We start from the raw sequence: 21,177 nt of genomic DNA, 5'->3' as shown, positions 1-21,177 counted from the left end.
CTGTTTGAATCCCTGTTTTCAGTTCTTTGGGGGACTGTATCTAGAAGTGGAATTGCTGGATCATATAGTAACTCTGTATTTAACTTTTTGAGAGACTGTCAGACCATTTTCCAATGCAGCTGCACCATTTCACATTCCCACCATCAATGGATGAGGGCTCCAATTTCTCTACCAACACACATCTCACCAACACGCCCCTTCTGACTTATTGATGATAGCCATCCTAGGGGGTATGGAGTTATATCTCACTGTGGCTTTGATTTGCATCTTCCTGTTGATGAATGACACTGAGCATCTTTTCCTTCACTATGTGTTGTTGAACCAGAGGCAGGACTTGACTCAATTGTCTGGTCTGAGGTTGTGCTTCATTGGAAAATGCACCGGAGACTGATTCTTCCCTTGGTTTCCCTTCATCATCAGACGTGAGACTGGCTTTCTGGGTCCTGTTTCACTTTCATGTGTGGCAGAGGAATTGGAGCCCAACCTCCTCTGTTAAACTGGGCCATCAGCCCCTGACTCAAAGTGTGGGCAAGTGAGAAGGAGGAGCAGCTGGGTGCAGACTCCGAAAACAGATTATGGGTGTTCTAAGCCTGGCTCTACATCACCTCTATGACTTTGGGCTGAATGAGTCACTGCCTGTCTCTGTGCTTTTGTGTTTGCCTGTAACTGGGCTTAATAATAGTAACTGCCTCATGGGGTTGTTGTGAAGATTAGATGAGTAACTATATGAAAGCCAGCACTCGGTCAGGGTGTGCAATTATTGTCCCCAGCATTCTGAATGTCAGCTTCAGCTAGCCACGGCCCATCTAGCTCAGGTTTATCCTGCTCAGCTCCCCAGCCTTCTTCAAGTTCTTTAAGGACCATCTTCCATTGAACTACATAGGGACTCTCTTATCTGTTGTTTGGCTGTCTTCAAAGCAAAAAAAAAGAGTGTGGTCTCAGTTCATAGCTCCTATTGTGTCAAAGCAAAACTTTGATGAAACTCTTTGAACAATGTGCGGCTCTGATCATCAGACATGGGGCCAGGAACATGGAATGGGAGAGGTAGAATGTGAAAGGCCAGTGTAGTCCCCTGGACCACAGCTGCCTGGGCATGATAGGCAGAAAGGAAAATCCACTCCCCCACCTCTATCTCAGCACCCACCACACCATCTCTGAATCCTGCCCCGCCTCTCACTGGACCTCAGTCCCCTTGGCATGAGGGTTGGCCAACCTCACCTCTACCCTCAAGAAATGCTTCTGGGACTCCGCCTGGAACCTGTCCTAACAATGGCTCCCTATGCCACACCTGCGCTTCCTTCAGCTCCCCTGATTCTCTCACACCCTCCCCTCAAGCCTTAGAAATCCTAGGCAGGAAATCTCTTTCTTTGGGGAAGAGAAGAAAGTCCCTTTGAAGGTCTGCATTTATCATTCGTTTCACAGCCTGCTTTGCAGCCCCAATGAGCAAAAATTGTTTTAGCTGCCAGAGAACATTCTAGCCAGGAGAGGAAGCTGGGCAATGGACGGAGAGTGAAAATGAGGGTGGGATGCGACCCACAGCAGCATAACCAGTTCTGGTCTCAAAGGCACATCTGGGGTGCTTGGCTAGAGCCATCCATGCTCCGGGCGGGACAGGTCAACTGCTTCTGGATAATCCTTTCATCCAGCAGCAGGAGCTCTAAGGTTCTGGTCCAAATGCTTGCACACTTGTAGCCACGTCCTCATCTGAGGAGCAGGTGAATGAATGCATTCTGTGATCAGCACAGTGTCCCTCTGGCTCTGATTAGCTTCGTGAGCTCTTCAAGCTCAGACTTCTCCAATGACCCACCCACGAGAGCACAGCCCAGGCTCTTAATTCAGTGGATACCTTGGAGATCCAGCCTGGAGAACCCCAGCCCAAGGCAGGCAGGAAGATCCATGGCCTTCCCAGGGCAGGCCTGAGACTCATACATGGTTCCTTACTCTACTCTCTGGGCTTCCAGAACTTCCCAGATGCTCAGCTGTGTCCACCCATCTCCGCGTTGGTAAATCAGGGATGTGGGTCGCAAAGACTGGAAACCTCATTTTCCCACAGCTTCCAATTCAAGTTCCTCTACTAGACCTCACCTTGAACTATGTGTAGATTTATTTATTTTGAAAATATTTTATTTATTTATTTGGCTGCATCAGGTCTTAGGTATGGGACATGGATGTGCAAACTCTTAGTTGTGACAATGTGGAATCTAGTTCCCTGACCAGGGATCAGACTCCGACCCCCTACATTGAGAGCACAAATTCTTAGTCACTGGACCACCAGGAAGGTCCCCTGGCTGTTTCCTTTGCTTAGAACACTCTCCCCCCAAATTTCTATATGGCTCATCCTCTCCCCTCTTATAAGTCTTTGCTCAAAACTCACCTTCTCAGTGAGACCCACCCCATTCCCCTTTATTTTCCTCCAGATCATGTAACATCTTCTGTGAAAGTGTTAGTCACTCAGTGGTGTCTGACTCTTTGTGACCCCCTGGACTGTGCCTCTGTCCATGGGATTTTCCAGACAAGAATACTGAAGGGGTATTTTCTTCTCTAGGGGATCTTCCCAACCCAAGGATTGAACCCGGGTCTCCTGTATTACAGGCAGATTCTTAACTGTCTGAGCCACCAGGGAAGCCAACATATTCTGTAATTTTACTTTCGGTTTGTGTTTACTGTCCATCTCACACCATGACAATGTAAGTTTCCTGTGGACTTGTTTTATCACTGAAGCATCCTATGGACCTGAGACCAGGCCCAAACAGCTCACAGTAAGCTTGCATTAATTATTTGTGAAATGAACTAGTAAATTACTGAATAATTTGTAAGGTACCTTTTAGTTCTGTGGGCTTCCCTGATAGCTCAGTTGGTAAAGAATCCGCCTACAATGCAGGAGACCCTGGTTTGATTCCTGGGTCGGGAAGATACACTGGAGAAGGGATAGGCTACCTACTCCGGTATTCTTGGGCTTCCCTGGTGGCTCAGCTGGTAAAGAATCCGCCTGCAGTGCAGGAGACCTAGGTTTGATCCCTGGGTTAGGAAGATCCTCTAGAGAAGAGAAAGGCTACCCACTCAGAGTTGGACAAAATTGAGCAATTTTCACTTTTAGTTCTGTGAAGATGGGAATTTGGCTAGTGAAGGGAAAGAAGTCTGTATTTGGAACCAGAGGGCCTAGGATTGAGTCCCAGCTTTGCCACTCACAAGGTAAGTTATCTGAAGAACTTTAGCTGAAAATGTAGGAGTCTCAGTTTCCTCATCTGTAAAATGGGGTTGATAATAGACAATGTTTGTTTTGTGTTTGCTGTGTTCCAACACTTAAAAAGCACATTGCCATTCTTTTAAAAAATTATTTATTTATTTATGATTTTTCAACTACACTGGGTCTTTGTTGTGGCATCTGGGCTTGTCTAGTTTTGGTGAACACGGGCCTCTCTTGTGGCCCACGGGCTTACTTGCCCCACAGCCTGTGGGAGATCAGTTATCCAACCAGGGATCAAACCCAAGTCCCCTGTGTTGGAAGTCAGATTCTTAACCACTAGACCACCAGGGAAGTCCTGCACATTGCCATCTTAAACAAGTTCTACCGGGATGATCCCATATTACGAATCTCCTGATATGATACAATATTTAGTACATTATCACCTATGATGCATTCTTGCCAAAAATATTTAACCTGAACCTAAATGACCCTTTTGGCCTAACTTCTAGTTTACAGGAAAAACAGAGATAGGGGGACATTAAAATAGTGTCAGGAAAAAAAGACAAATTCATAATTCGGGACATTCTTCAAGACAACTGAACCTGGAAGAACATCAGCTACATGAAATTAATGATAAAGATGAAGAGTTGTTCCAGATTAAATAATATAAAGAGACATGCAATGCATGACTCTTGCTTGGAAAGTAGTTTAAGAAAGCACTGCACTTCTCTGATGGTACAGTGGATGAGAGTCTGCCTGCCAATGCAGGGAACAGGGGTTCCATCACCAGTCCAGGAGAATTCCACGTGCTGCCGAGCAATAAGCCCGTGCACCACAACTACTGAGCCGGCATGCTGTAACTACTGAAGCCTGTGGGCCTAGAGGCTATGGTCTGCAACAAGGCAAGCCACTGCAATGAGAAGCGTGTGCGCCTCAACGAAGAGTAGCTCCCGCTCATCGCTATTAAAGAGAGCCTGAGTGCAGCCACAAAGACCCAGTGCAGCCAAAAATACTAAAAAATTAATTAATTAATTTTAAAAAAGAAAACACCATTTACTTAGGCAAAAACTAGAAAAATAATACAACTGGTTGAATGGATATATAAACATATATATGTTATAATAGAATATGATGTAGCAGTACAATACATTATACAGCATGATATTCTGGTGTGCAGCCTCAGTTGCTTCATTTGTGTCTGACTCTTTGCAACCCTATGGACTGTAGCCCACCAGGCTCCTCTGTCCATGAAATTCTTCAGGCAAGAATGTTGAAGTGGGTTGCCATGCCTTCCTCCAGGGGATCTTCCTGACCCAGAGATCAAACTCGCATCCCCTGAGTCTCCTGCATCACAGGCAGATTCTTTACACACTGAGTCACCTGGGAAACCCACAATTTTCTATTTAGGTATATAATCGGTTAGATATCTGGGCCTAATCATATCAGATTTGGGGTATGTATGGCTCAGAAGTTAAAGCGTCTGCCTGGAATGCAGGAGACCCAGGTTCAATCTCTAGGTTGGGAAGATTCCCTGGAGAAGGAAATGGCAACCCACTCCAGTACTCTTGCCTGGAGAATCCCATGGAGGGAGGAGCCTGGTGGGCTACAGTCCATGGGGTCGCAAAGAGTTGAACACGACTGAGCGACTTCACGACACAATGACAACGAAACAATGTACTGATGCATCACACTACGGATATGTATCTCAAAAGCATGTGAATTAAATAAATCAGACCCAAATGAAAAAAAATCGGTGAAAAAATCGGTGGGACATACATTTGAGAACATTTGAACATGGACTAAGAATTTAAATGATTTTAGGAAATCCTTAGGTTTTCTGTTTGTTTGCTTTTGATTTGGCTCTGCCTCACAGCTTGATCCCCTTCCAGGTATTGAACCTGCCTCTCGGCAGTGAAAGCACAGAGTCCTAACCACTGGGCCATCAGGGAATTCCAGGAAATCCTTGTTCATGTTGTCAGGTGCAACATGGTGGTATGGTTCTATTAGAGAAAAACCTTACTTTTAGGAGATTTCTAGTGAAGCATTTTGAGATGAAGTGTCGTGATATCAGCAAATTGCTTTATGGTGTTTCTGTTAGATGATAGATAAACAGATGATAGATAGATGACAGACGGAAAGTGTTAGTTGCTTAGCCATGTCTGACTCTTTGTGACCCCATGGACTGTCGCCCGCCTGGTTCCTCTGTCCATGGGATTTCCCAGACAAGAATACTGGAGTGGGTTGCCATTTTCTTCTCCAGGGGATCTTCTCAACCCAGGAATCAAACCCAAGTCTCCTGCCTTGCAGGCAGATTCTTTCCTGTCTAGCCACCAGGGAATCCTAGATAAATAGATGTAAATAAAATCAGTATGGCATGAAGTTTGCAACTTTTGAATCTAGGGATAGGTGTATGGGTGTTTATTGTACTGTATGTTTTTTGATTTTTTGTGTGTTTGAAAATTTTCAAAATTGAACACTGGAAAAAGATTCCACGGAGCCTCTGTGTTTACACAGCAGCAGGAATCAGGGAGAGGAACACTTGGCCCCAGATGGCAGCCCGTAGTGGTGCCCGGCTTGCCCTCCCTTGCCACCTGCAAAGCCCTGGGCAGCCCCTCTGCCACTTCTATAAAGTGCAATGATCAGTGACTTGTGTGATGTCCTAGAGGGGAGATCGGTGTGTGAAAGAGACATTACTTGTGTGTGTATTAGTCACTCAGTCGTGTCCAACTCTTTGTGACCCCATGGACTAGAGCCCACCAGGCTTCTCTGTCCATGGAATTCTCCAGGCAGGAATACTGGGTGGGTTGCCATTCCCTTCCCCAGAGGATCTTCCTGACCCAGGCATCAAACCTGGGTCTCCTGCATTGTAGGCCGATTCTTTACCATCTGAGCCACCAGGGAAGCCCAACAATACTTGTGGTTACTTTAAAAAAAATTCTGCTCAATTTAAATAATACTTTGAGGAAAACCCCCTAATTTTCCTTAAGCTTTTAAGTTCAACTGACAACTCATTATTTTATTTATAAATCTAGTAAATTTTAACAATCAGTCTTAAAGGGGCTTTTTACATTGTATTAATCAAATCCCCTTATATATTTTACATTGGATTTATAAATGTAACATATTTGGCTTTATTTATAAACACTTCAAATAGCTAACAATCAGAACATTCCCCAAGACTAAAACAATCCTAATAAGTATAATAAATTAAACTTAAAAATCCAATGCATCTCAAGTTCTCATAAACATTCCAATATTGTTTACAAACCTAATAAAATCACAAATCTAAACAATTACTCAATTACACATTTTAAATTGGAATCATGAGGCTAATATATTAGATTCTTTAATGCCAACGCCTCTTAAACATTACAAACACTCAAGATGCCCAATATACACAAATCACTGCAAATCCTAATAGAGGAGTATTAATACTTAGGTTGAATCCCTTCTAAGGACAAAGACACTTACACATGGAGGAAACAGCAAAACTGAAACTAGCAAGTTGTAGTACCCATCTCAGTGGACTGAGGTGATTTTACTGTGGACTTAGGGTCCAGTTTTCCTTGTGACTCACAGATGCGTTGACTAGAATTCTTGCGTTGTGGAGGGGGTTGGAATCTCCAGGATTCTAGGTATATGTCACCCAGGTCTCTATGTGGTCTGAGTCTGTAACTTCCTGCACCAGAGTTGCTTCATCTTTTTTATTTGTTGCTTGATTCTGTTTAGAGGGGTTTCCCGGGTGGCACGAGTGGTAAAGACCCCATCTCCCAATGCAGGAGACGTAAGAGACTCGGGTTTGATCCCTGGGTTGGGAAGATCCCCTGGAGAAGGGCATGGCAATCCACTAGAGTATTCTTGCCTAGAGAATCCCATGGACAGAGGAATCTGGTGGGCTATGGTCCATAGGGTTGCCAAGAGTCAGACACGACTGTGTGACTTAGTACACACATACACTCTGTTCAGAATCCCCCCGCTCCCATATATTCTTCTTGTCTAGGAGGACCACAACTCTCAGAGCTACTTAATGACACACATTTGCATTGTTTGCCATGTAGTTTTGTCTAACTCCAGACTTGAGATCATAAAAGTCATGCTAGGGCTCTGAACCCACTTACTGCCTCTGTCTTATGCTAAGGCAGCAGCTTGCCCAGCAAAGTCTCTGGGGCAGGGCACGGGTCTCTTCCAACTCAGATCCTCCCAGACTATCTTGGCTGTTGCCATCTCCCCATAGTTCTGCACGGGTAGGAGCAGGAGGCTCTTTACCCTCAGACCCCAGAATCAATGTTCTTTCTCGACTTCTTCTCCATCTTCCCCCTGTGAGATCCTCAGCCCTGGGAGTATTTCTATGGAATAAGGGTGAGTGGGATCACTTTACTCTTCTTAAACCCTCTGATCCCAAATGCTTTGTGTACGTTCTTCTTTCCTCTAAGGAATATTTCAAATTCATACATTTTTAGAAGGCAAATGCAAGAAGGGATTCACGGATTTCTTTGCTTTTATATCTTCTGACTTTTAGAAAACCAGGAAGTACTCAAACATGCAAAACAAGAATAAAAGTCAATATAAAAATGTCAGCATACTCCGTTATTCTACCACCCAGTATATTAGAATTTAATGATTTTCCATTATTTCCTTCAGGTGTATGTGTAAATAGGATTTCCCTGGTGGCTCAGACAGTAAAGAATCTGCCTGCAATGCGGGAGACCTGGGTTCGATCCCTGGGTTGAGCAGACCCCCTGGAGGAGGAAATGGCAACCCACTCCAGTATTCTTGCCTGGAGAAGCCCATGGACAGGGGATCCTGGTGGACTACAGTTCGTGGGGTTGCAAAGAATAGGAAAACTACTGAAGTGACTTAGCACGAACGCACATATACATATATACTTAGAAAAAGACCAAAAACATTATACAGTTGAAACCCCTGCACATTCAACCCTCATCTGATCCTATTCCTTTCTCTCTCCTGGGGCTAGTACTATCTCGTTTTGGTGCTTAGCATTTTGTGGATGCTTTCATAGTGATTCTTATATTTAATATACGCATCCAAGAATAAGCATAAAATAATTTTGCATATTTTTGAACTGTAAATAAATGACATACTGCATCTCTCTACAATGTCCTTATTGTATTCAATAATACATTTTGAGACTTACACAGGTTGACACATATAGCCATAGTTTGTTCCTTTTTTCACTGCTTTATAATAATCCATTGAACGAGCATATCACAGTGTGTTTGTTCTCCTCTTGAGGGACATTTTGATCATTTCCAGTCTGTTTATACAAGTATATTACATTGGTTGTTCTTGTTCGCATCCTCTTGTGCACGTATGTGAGGATTTCTCTAGGCTTTTTATCTAGGGTGGGGTTGTAGGGTAACGCTGTGTGTGCCGCTTGAATTTTTCTGGAGATGTCAAAGGTGGTACACTCTCTCCAGCAATGATGAGAGTTCCTGTTGCTTCACACTCTGGACAAGGTATTGTTAGAGTTGTTTCACTTTTGCCAGTAGTGATAGGCATGAAATCGTATCTCTTTGAGGTTTTATTCTGGTTTTTAATAAAAACAGTTTTTTTTGTTTAGTTGCAGCGTGTGAACTCTTGGACTTCCCTGGTGGCTCAGATGGTAAAGAATCTGCCTACAATGCAGGAGACCCATGTCAGGAAGATCCCCTGGAGAAGGGGATGACTACCCACTCCAGTATTCTTGCCTGGAGAATCCCATGGACAGAGGAGCCTGGTGGGCTACAGTCCATGGGTTCGCAAAGAGTTGGACATGACTGAGCGACTAACTTTCACTTTCACACGTGAACTCTTGGTTGCGGCATGTGGGATCCAGTTTCCCGACCAACGATTGAATCCAGGCCGCCTGCACTGGGAGCTCAGAGTCTCAGCCACCGGACCACCAAGGAAGTCCCTCCTTGTGGTTTAAAATCCCATTTCCCTGATTATCAGTGAGATCTGCTTACAGCTCCTTTGCTGTGAGGTTTTCTTCTCCTGTGGCCAAGAGCAGGGCACAGCCCAGCTGTTTGAAGGTGGGGGGCAGACACAAGAGTTGGAAGGAACTGATAGCTTCAACAACATACAAAGGATGAATTTTGTTTTGTTATCCTGTAAGTATACAGTGGCTGCCTTGGCAGCAGGAGGGTCCACTGCCACTCTGTTGCTTGTCTATCTTTTCCTTATCACCCCTGCACTTTCCTCTCCAGCAAAGCTTCACTTTCCTAGTCGTCTATAACTAACCCGGAGTATTAGATGAGGCTTACTTGCCAAGGGCTGGGAAATCCTCGGCTCCACAGGTATGGTACCTGCATAGAAAGATCTTTATCTCCAATCAGTGAGCTTTGTTTGGGTATCAGTTCCAGGTTGGAGCCAATTTTGTGGGATAAGCCCTGCAAATCTTGACATTCCGCCTCTAGATTTTTTTAACAGCATGTAGGATCTCAGTTTCCCTGAAGAAGGATTGAATCTGCATCCTCTGCATTTGAAGCACAGAGTCTTAACCACTGGGTAACCAAAAGAGTCTCTAAAAGCTAGGATTCTAAATACACTAGACTCATTGGAAAAGACCCTGATGCTTGGAAAGATAGAAGGCAGAAGGAAAAGGGGATGACAGAGGATGAGATGGTTGGATGGCATCACTGACTCAATGGACATGAGTCTGAGTAAACTCTGGGAGACGGTGAAGGATAGAGAAGCCTGGCATGCTGTAGTACATGGGGTCGCAAAGAGGCGGACACAACTGAGTGTAAACAACAACAACAACAGATACTCAATATTTCCTGGGAAGATGTGAAGACTTTCATGGAATTCTAACTCTTGGACAGTGTCACTTTTTTATACCTATAGATTTTTTAAAATTGTTATTTATTTAACCGGAGGATAATTGCTTGACAATATTGTGATCATTTTTGCCATCCATCAACATGAATCGACTATAGGCATACATATGTGTCCCCTCCCTCCTGAACCACCCCTCCACTTCCCTCCTCACCCCATCCCTCTAGGTTGTCACAGAGTGCTGGCTTTGGGCTCCCTGCTTCATACATCAAACTCTCACTGGCTATTTTACGTATGGTAATGTATATGTTTCAATGCTGCGCTCTCAAATCGTCCCACTCTCTCCTTCTCCCACTCTGTCCAAAAGTCAGTTCTTTACGTCTGTGTCTCCTTTGCTGCCCTGCACGTGGGCTATACCTATTGCTTATATGACTCCCTTCCCCACTGACTGGGGCCATTTCTTTTTCACAGAGAAACAAAATGGTATTAAAATTTCTATCACTTCTTCTCTATCTTAATGTACAAAAGCCATTAATGCCTTGTGAGTATAAAGGAATCTAGCTGGCATCTGGTCTTCTCATTTGGTCCAAGAACTCCCTTAAGTATGCCAGTTTCTTGACTTGTGGAATTCAAATTGGGCCCCAGCAAATTTTAAATAATGGCATGTCTTCTTCAGTACGCTGCATGAATATTCAAAACCACGAATGTGAAAACTTGAATGGTAAAGGTTTATTAAGCATGTTCACGTATTCTTTTTTAAAAAGAACTTCACTGAAATAAAATTTATGTACCATACAAATCACTCATTTAAAGTATGTAATTCAGGAAATTTCCTGGTAGTCTAGTGGTTAGAACTCGGCGTTTTCACTGCCAAGGGCTGGGTTCAATCCCTGGTTTGGGGACCTAAGATCCCACAAGCTGCATAGTGTGACCAAAATTAATAAATAAATAACGAGTACAATTCAGTGATTTTTAGTCTATACACAGAGTTGTGCAACCAACGTCAAAGTCCATTTTAGAGCATTTTTATCACATCAAAGAAAAACTTCATGCACTTTGGCCATCACTGCCCAGCCTCCATCTCTGTTCCTAGTTGTAAGCAACTGTTGATCTAATTTCTGTACCTACAGTTTTGCCTGTTCTGGACATTTCATACAAACAAATGACATGGCAATGTGTCATCTTTTGCACCTGGCTCCTTAGAGTAATGTTTTCAAGGCTCATTCAAGTTGAAGCCTGTAGAGCACATTCATCTGTTGATGGAAACGCATATTGTTTCCGCCTTTTGACTATTGTGAATAGTGAGTGCTACAATGAACATTCCTGTACAAGTTTTCACTTAAATACCTATTTCTAAGTCTTTGGGGTATATGCCTAGATGTGGAATTGCTAGGTCATGTGGCAGTTCTTGGGCTTCCCAGCTGGCACTAGTGGCAAAGAACCCACCTGCCAATGCAGGAGACATAGGAGACTTGAGTTCGATCTCTGGGTTGGGAAGATCCCTGGAGGAGGGAATGGCAATCCACTTCAGTATTCTTGCCTGGAGAATCCAATGGACAGAGAAGCCTGGCAAGCTACAGGACCTAGGGTCACAAAGAGTCGGATATGACTGAAGTGACTTAGCACACACACACCCACGGTAATTCTTGGTTTAAATTTTTTAGGAACTACCAAATTGTTTTCCACAGCAGCTGAACCATTTTACATCCCCACCAGCAATGTGCAAGTGTACCATTCTCCCACATCCTTGCCAAAATTTGTTTTCTGTTTTTATTGTTATTTTTATTATGATAGCCACTCTAGTGGATGTGAAGTGGTATCTGATTACGATCTTGATTGGCGTTTCTCTAATGACTCATGACATTGAACATCTCATGTGCTTGTTGGCTGTTTGCAGATCTTTGGAGAAATGTCTATTCAAGTTCTTTGCTCGTGTTTTAATTGGGCTGTTTGGTTTTATACAGTTGAGTTGCATGTGTTCTTTCTGTAAACATTTTCTGAGCATAAATTTTGTGTGAGGCATGGGGGAGTTACATGGGAGGAGAAATACAAAGATGGATAAAGTAAGATCCCTACCTTCTAATTGCTTGCAGCAGAGATGTGAACAGTGAGTACCCCCAGCACAGACCTGGCACTCGGAGAGTTCAGTGGAGAGAAGGAGACTGCACTTCTGGTGGAGCAATTTGGGGGCCCCATGGAAGGTGTGAGCCTGGGACCCCACATTGAAAGTGGGAAAATGGTAGAAATGACCTGGCCAAAGCTCAAAGATCCCCATGTGGCCCGCATGCTCAGTCATGTCCGACTCTGCCACGCTATGGACTGTAGCCTGCCATGCTCCTCTGTCCTTGGGATTCTCCAGGCAAGAATACTGGAGCAAGTTGCCATTTCCTCCTCCAGGGGATCTTCCAGGCCCAGGGATTGAACCTGCATCTCCTGCACTGGAAGGTGGATTCTTTACCACTGAGCCACCTGGGAAGCCCAAAGACCCCCAGGGAGATAGTAAATCCAGGAGAATGTTGGGGACAGAGGTGGGGGGAAGCATGTAGGGGAGGAGGGATACATGAATGAGATGATACACATTTAAAAATCGACAAGATGAGGAGAAGGAAATGACAACTCACTCCAGTATTCTTTCCTGGAAAATTCCATGGACAGAGGAGCCTGGCAGGCCAGTCCATGGGGTCACATGACTGAGCATCCACGCATAAGGTGGGGTGGAGGGAGATGGATTGGTAGCAATAAACAGGTAGAACTAAAACAAGAAAAAAATGGATAAGATGAAGCTACAGAACACAGAATAACAACAACAACGTGAATGGAAGTTTCATCTGAGGATTTTAAGTGCTTGGAAACTGAGTACCAACCTATCAGGAAGTGTCCCCTGGATGCGGCAACAGAGCGGTTGTACCAGTTTGTGGTGGGGCTGCTATGACTCAGGTGTGTGAGCATGGCTGAGAAAAGGCTGCCTAAAGACCTTGGAGCCCAGAGAAGTCCTGTTTCCTACTAGGGGACTTCTGTGTTAGCACCTGGACCACTCTGCAGAGCCAGGATGACTGGTGGTCTGCCCCTGCCTCTGGGTCCCCTCTCTGTTTGTCTGAGCCCACTCTGTGAGCTGTCAGTCCCGGCCGGGCCTCAGCTTAGTGGTTTCTGGTCATGCCTCAGGTCATTTCCAACCCAGATGAAGGGCCAGGACTCCTGAGAAAAACCACAGTGGCCTCATTACCTTCCACCCCAGACCAGTGAGAGAGCTGGCTCCCAACTTGGAAAACTCTCTCCTCAGTTTGGGAAGGAAAATAGTGGTGCAAAGCAATAGCTCATGTGCCCTGAAGGCCTTCTCGGTGCCAAGCCTTGGGAGGAAACCAAGACTCAACCCTGATTTGCAGAAAGCCCTGGTCAAGCTGGGATCAACCACATAGAGGTGTAAACAGAAGCTGAATTCCCAAGGTTGCTCAGAACCGGCTGTCCCTCAGGACTGAGGGGTGTTCCTGATGACCTGGGAACAGTCTCTGGCCATGAGCACTTTCCTAGGAGCATCTCTAGAGACTCATGGGGAAAAGGTGCTGTATTTCATGTGAGCATGTTTGATGTTGTGAGTGGGGTGCAGTCTGGGAGCTGGAGAAGTCACTGGAAACTGGAGCCGGCAGTGTTAGAGGCTTAGAAAGTACACCTGGCAACAGCCTTTGCAGTGTTCATACAGCAGTCATTTCCTCTGAGTGTCCGGCCTTCCGTCCCCTAAGGATGTGTGTCCTGGTCACCTTTGCATCCTCACTGCTCAGCATGGGGCATCAGCTTGTAGTGCTTGCCCTGTGATTTCTTCCTCTCTTGTCACAGGCAAAGATAGCATCCCGTAAGGAGAAAATCTGCTATGGTCACTTACGGGTGAAATGTCACCTTCTTCATAGTGGCCCCAAAGGCCGGGCCATCCAAGTGTTTTTTGTTTAAATTGTAGTAAGATACACAAGTGGGGTTCCCCAGTGGTTCAGTGGTAAAGAATCTGCCTGCAATGCAGGAGACTTGGGTTCAATCCCTGGTTCGGGAAGATCGCCTGGAGGAAAGCATGGCAGCCCACTCCAGTAGTCTTGTCTGGAGACTTCCCATGGACAGGGGAGCCTGGAGGGATACAGTCCTCAGGATCATAAAAACTCAGACTTGACTGAGGTGACTGAGCACACACACACACAAATACACGGTTCAGATCAGTTAAGTCACTCACTCAGTTGTGTCTGACTCTTTGTGACCCCATGGACTGCAGAACACTAACTCCTGGAGCCACGCAAACTCATGTCCACTGAGTTGGTGACGCCATCCAACCATCTCATCCTCTGTCGTCCCCTTCTCCTCCCACCTTCAATCTTTCTCAGCATCAGGGTCCTTTCAAATGAGTCAGCTCTTCAAATCCAGTAGCCAAAGAATTCGAGTCTCAGCTTTAGCATCAATCCTTCCAATGAATATTCAGGACGGATTTCTTTTAAAATGGACTGGTTGGATCTCCTTACAGTCCAAGGGATTCCCAAGAGTCTTCTTTAACACCACAGTTCAAAAGCATCTATTCTTCAGCACTCAGTTTTCTTTACAGTCCAACTCGCATCCATACAGGACCACTGGCAAAAACCATAGCCTTGACTAGACGGACCTTCGTTGGCCAAGTAATGTCTCTGCTTTTTAATATGCTGTCTAGGTTGGTCATAGCTTTTCTTCCAAGGAGCAAGCCTCTTTTAATTTCCTGGCTGCACTCACCATCTTCAGTGATTTTGGAGCCCCCAAAAATAAAGTCTGTCACTGTTTCCCCATCTATTTGCCATGAAGTGATGGGACTGGATGCCATGATCTTAGTTTTTTGAATGTTGAGTTCTAAGCCAACTTTTTCACTGCCCTCTTTCACTTTCATCAAGAGATTCTTTCGTTCCTCTTCACTTTCTGCCATAAGGGTGGTGACATCTGCATATCTGAGGTTATTGATATTTCTCCTGACAATCTTGATTCCAGCTTGTGCTTCATCCAGCCCTGCATTTCTCATGATGTACTCTGCATATAAGTTAAATAAGCAGGGTGACAATATACAGCCTTGACATACTCCTTTCCCAATTTGGAACCAGTCTGTTGTTCCATGTCTGGTTCTAACTGTTGCTTCCTGACTTGCATACAGATCTCCCAGGAGGCATGTCAGGTGGTCTGGTATTCCCATCTCTTTCAGAATTTTCCACAGTTTGTTGTGATTCACACAGTTAAAGGCTTTGGCATAGTCAATAAAGCAGAAGTAGATATTTTTCTGGAACTCTCTTGCTTTTTCCATGATCCAGCAGATGTCAGCAATTTGATCTCTGGTTCCTTTTCTAAAACCTTTTCTAAAACCAGCTTGAACGTCTGGAAGTTCACGGTTCACGTATTGCTGAAGCCTGGCTTGGAGAATTTTGAGCATTACTTTACTAGCGTGTGAGATGAGTGCAATTGGGCGGTAGTTTGAGCATTCTTTGGCATTGCCTTTCTTTGGGACTGGAATGAAAACTGACCTTTTCCAGTCCTGTGGCCACTGCTGAGTTTTCCAAATTTGCTGGCATATTGAGTGCAGCACTTTTAGGATACACGAGTATGGTACAATTTACCATCTTGACCATTTATAAGTTTCCAGTTCAAAAAAATTTTTTTCTGACCGCCCTACATGGATTTGTGGGATTTTAGTTTCCTTACTTCCATCTCGGATTGAAACTGGGCCCTGGCAATGGGAGCATGGAGTCCTAACCACTGGACCACCAGGGAATTCCCAAGTTTACAGTTTAATAGCATTACACATATTCACATCATTGTGCAATCAGTCTCTAGACTTTTTTGTCTTGCAGAACTGAAACTTTGTACCCATTAAATAAATTCCCATTTCCTTTCCCCGCATCCTGGCCTCCTAACCATTCTCTAACAACCAACATTCTACTTTCTGTCACCGTGAATTTGATTACTCTAGGTACCTCGTATGAGTGGACTCAAACAGTATTTGTCCTTTTGTGACTTGTCTATTTCACTGAGCATCATGTTCTCAAGGTTCATCCCTGTCGTAGTATGTCTCAGAATTTCTTGTCTTTGCAGGGTGGAATAATATTCCATTGTATGTCTATACCAAATTTTGTTTATCCACTCATCTGTCAATGGACATGTGGGTTTCTTTCACTTTATCAGTCAATCAGTCAGTCAGCTCAGTCGCTCAGTCTCTTTGCCACTCCAGGGACTGCAGCACGCCAGGTCTCCCTGTCCATCACCAACTCCTGGAGTTTACTCAAACTCATGTCCACTGAGTTGGTGATACCATCCAACTATCTCATCTTCTGTCATCCCCTTCTCCTCCTGCTTTCAATCTTTCCCAGCATTAGGGTCTTTTCCAATGAGTCAGTTCTTCACATTAGGTGGCCAAAGTATTGGAGTTTCAGCTTTAGCATCAGTCCTTCCAATGAATATTCAGGACTGATTTCCTTTAGGATGGACTAGTTGGATCTCCTTGCTGTCAAAGGGACACTCAAGAGTCTTCTCCAACACCATAGTTCACCATCAATTCTTCGGCGCTCAGCTTTCTTTGTAGTCCAACTCTCACATCCATACATGACTACTGGGAAAACCATAGCTTTGACTAGACGGACCTTAGTTGGCAAAGTAATGTCTCTGCTTTTCAATATGCTGTCTAGGTTGGTTGTAACTTTTCTTGTGAATAGTGCTATGAACATAGGTTACAAATACCTCTTTGAGGCGCTGCTTTATTTTTAAATTTTTATTTATTTTTTTGTATTTGGCTGTGTTGGGTCTTCATTGCGGTGCTCGAACTTCTCATTGTGGTGACTTCTCTTGCTGCTGGTGGGCTTTAAAGCATGGGTTCAGTAATTGTGGCACAGGGGCTTAGTTATCCCAAGGCATGTGGGATCTTCCCAGACCAGGGATTGAACCTGTGTCCCTTGCATTGGCAGGTGGATTCTTTACCACTGGACCACCAGAGAAGTCCTTGAGACCTGCTTTTAATTTTTTTGGATATATATAGAGAAGTAGAATTGCTGGATCATATGAAAATTCTATTTTTAATTTTTTGAGGGACCATACTTTTTCCATAATGGCTGCAGCATTTTACATTCCAGCATGCAGCTGTTTACAATAGCACGCAGGTGTTCCAGTCTTTGAAATACCTGTTCTTCTAAGACTGAGGTGTGCTCTTTAAATAACATATTTGAACTTAGAAATACAGAAACATTTTCTTTCTTTCCCTTTTTCATCTTCCCACCTCCCAGATTGTAGCTGGTGTGGTTGCAAATGAATCTGGTTTTTGGAGATCTTATACAATGAGAAAATACTAGAAATCCCAAGGCTGATTAAGGAATCTGCTTCAGGCTACAACACTCCACTGCCTGGGAGGGCCAAGTAGACTGGCCTGGGGAATCCTACAACTGTGTGTATGTTTCTGTAGTCCACCATCTCCTCCTCCCTTCCTCTTAAGCTGACAATGAACTGATCTGTGAAGTTTTTTTCTCCCATCCGTTAAGGACTACTTCTTCCCTTCTAAGAGAAGTAATTTCAAATGGACAGTTCTTCATTGAGAACCCAGATTGTGCACCCTTTTTATCCTGTGGCTCTCGGAGCTAAAACCTAGAATTGCGATTGAAACTTGTTCCTGAAACCTCCATCCCAGAGAGGGGATCCTGCTGGCCCCTCTCTCCAGAATGCGCTGCATTGCATCTGGAGCAGGTAAGAAGGGATGGTTTCTGGCTTTCAGCTGGCCTCGGGAAGGTCCTCAGGGACAGACTCCAGGCGGTGGTGGAGCAGGAAGTCAGAGCAGCTGGAGGAACTCTGGTTAGGGAATCTCCCCCGGGGCCACAGCTTTTGCTCTGTCTAGTTCCTTCCGTGACAGCCGGATTCATTTCTTCACTCCCTGGCCAGGTTCTCTGTTTCCCCGGCTCACAGTCCAAGGTGGGCGGGGGTAGGAGGGTGGGGAGATGGCTTGAGGGGGCAGGGCAGGGGTGGGGGGAATCTCCCTCCGCTGCTTCAGGAATGCTGAGGGCAGCAAGTTGGACTCCAAAGGCTGTCATGAAAAAAGCATCTTCGGTCCCCTCCTGGGAATGTGGCAAAGATCCTCTAGCATCCATCTTGCTGTAGCGCCCAGAAAAGTCTGACAATGCTGTTGCCAAAGTCAGAGCAAAGCCATAGAAAATGAAAAGTCAGATTCTGGACAATAGAAGCATCTATTTCTTCTTTCTCTTTTCTTCTTCTCCTGAAAAAGATAAGCTTTCCATTGTCACTTCAAGACAGAAGAAAATGATGTGTTAGGGGTCCGATTCAACTTCTCTGTGTCTGCCTTAATGTTCATCTTTTACAAAATGTGGCTAACTTTTGTTTTTCTTTCTTGACTTTCCAAGCCTGGTGAGATACTCAGAGGGGTTGGGAGGGCCGGCATCGGTGTAACAGCATCTATAGGTGCTTCACAAACTTTTCTCGTCTTTAGAACCTTATGTACTGGTGAGGTTGATTGGAGTAAAGTCTACCAAGGGCACGTGAATACAAAATTCCTTTGTCCTCATAATTCCTTTAGAAGCAATAGAGCAGGAAAACAACTGCTTTAATGAGCACAAGATTTGGGAAAGTTCCTTTTTATTGCATGGATGAGATGGCCACCAGGTAAGATGTGAAAAACACAAAGGTCATTCAGTCAACATTAACTGAGCGTCTAACTGTGTGCTTGGCTCTATTTGATCTGCTAGGACTAGGACGGTTGAGATGAATAAATAGGACGGTTGACCTCAGATGTACAAATAATTGCAACATAGCAGATTCCATGGGGTTACAAAGAGTCAGACAGGACTTTAGTGACTAAAACAAACAAAACAACAACAGATTTTTGTGTTATAATAAAAAGACATATATATTTGTTCTTTGCCCCCAGTTCCTGGCATAGAACTCTTAAAACCTGTGGAATTTCAGGAGTGAAGTGTCTTTTGTTATTCATAACAAGCCCCTTTCAACTAAGCCAGAGTTTATGCTAATGAGTTGACTCGAAGTTGGCAGTTAGATGGTTTCAAGGAGGGGGTTGGCCTTGCCTAGAGAGTTGGAAGTTTCAACTGCCATTCATCCCCTCCCACCAGCAACCTCTTGGGTAGGAAGAGGTGATGGAAATTGAATTCATCAGTGCCAATGATTTAGTCAATCTTGCCTACATAATAAAACCACCATAAAAGTTCTTTTTCTTTTTGGCCATACCATGTAGCTTGGGGGAATCTGAGTTCCCTGACCAGGGATCGAACCCCTCTGTAGTAGAAGTACCGAGTCCTAACCATTGGACTGCCAAGGAATAAAAATTCTTTTTTTTTTTTTTTTAACTTTTTATTTTGTATGACTTCCCAGGAGGCACTAGTGGTGAAAAACCTGACTGCCAATGCAGGAGACATGGCTTCAGTCCCTGGATTGGGAAGATCCTCTGGAGAAGGAAATGGCAACCCACTCTGGTGTTCTTGCCTGGGAAACCCCATGGACAGAGGAGTCTGGTGGGCTACAATCCATGGGGTCGCAAAGAGCTGGACAGGACTGAGCTTCTGAGCAGGTTAGCCAATTAACAATGTTGTGGTAGTTTCAGAATAGCCAAGGGTGAAAATTCTGGAACTATGAGATTTGGAGAGCCTTCAGGTGAGCGTACACCTTGAATGCTGGAAGGGCGGTGTGTCTGGAGAGGGTACCACCTTTCCCCTCTGCATCCTTCATCTGTGCAACCTTTTCATCTGGCTGTTGATTTGTATCCTTTATAATAAACTGTTATCTTAAGTACAGTGTTTACCTGAGTTATGAGTTCCAGCGAAGTAGCAACCCCAAGGGGGTGTTGCAGGAACCCCTGACTGTGGAGTCAGCTGGGCAGATGTGTGGGTAACCCAGGGCTCCCATTTGCAGCTGGCATCTGAAGTGGGGGCAGTCTTGTGGGACTTAGCCTTTAACCTGCGGGTCTGTGGTCACCTTGAGAGGTGTCAGAATTGAAACTGAACTGTAGGACCCCCAGTTGGGGTCAGAGAGCTGAGAATTGCTTTGGAAAAACCAAACGGCATTACAAACAAGGCCTCTGTTCTTACCACCATGACTATCATTACTGCTAGGCTGAACCCTATGAAATTGCCTTTTTTGTAAGTAAAAATAATTGTCACAGCATTTTGATATAATTCAACCTAATGCCTTTTCTTCAGCATTTATAATTGGTAGCAGGCACAATACTGAGTGCTTTACGTGAGTCCACTTGAATATTCCTCACAATATTCTTGAGATCAGTACTACTGTTATTCCCAGTTTATACTTGAGGAGACTGAGACTTCCAGAAGTTAAGGAAAAGGCCGAGGATAAATGGCCAGTGAGAGGCAGACCTGGTTTTGATCACAGGCTGTATGTCAGCAGACTCTGATATGCTCCATTCCTTGGGCTGCCTTAGCAGAGTGTCACAGACTGGATGCTTTTTTTTTTTTTTTTAATATTAGGAATGAGAGTAAACTTTAATAATAGTTCACACGTTAAAAAGAGTAAATCTACGATGAGTACATTTCTTTGTGTACCTAATGAAAAAACACACAGGGACTTCCCTGGTAGTCCAGTGGTTAAGAATCCGATCTGAAATGCAGGGGATCGAATGTTTGATCCCTGGTCTGGGAACTAAGATCCCACTTGCCACAGGGCAGTTAAGCTTGGGAGCATCCAGGAAAGATCCCACATGATGTAACAAAGATCCTGCATGCTGCAACTAAGATCTGACACAGCCAAATAAATAAATACAAATAAATATTAAAAAGAAAATATATACAATGAAGTGAAATTTAAATACATATACAAGGCGATTTTTTGTGCGCTAAATAAAACACATCATTTATAAATAAATGTACAGCATGTGGGATCTTAGTTCCCCAACCAGGGATCGAACCCATGCTCTGGAGGGGAAGCATGGAATCTTAACCATTGCACCATCAGGGAAATTCTTTTTATGCCTCTTTAAAAAATATATTTATTTATTTGGCTGCTCCAGGTCTTAGCTGTGGCATGTGAACTCTTAGTTTTGGCATGTGGGATCAAGTTCCCTGACCAGGAATCGCCCTCAGACCCCTTGCATCGGGAGTGTGGAGTCTTAGCCACCAGGGAAGTCCCCCTTTTATGTATTTTTGACCGAGAGGTTTATATTCAATATTAAATCATAAGATAAAAGAAGTTGTAGATGGTTTTGGTTAAAT

The sequence above is a fragment of the Bos javanicus genome, chromosome 14 (assembly GCF_032452875.1).
Source record: "Bos javanicus breed banteng chromosome 14, ARS-OSU_banteng_1.0, whole genome shotgun sequence".
NCBI lineage: Eukaryota > Metazoa > Chordata > Mammalia > Artiodactyla > Bovidae > Bos > Bos javanicus.
Note: the sequence above shows the minus strand (reverse complement) of the source record.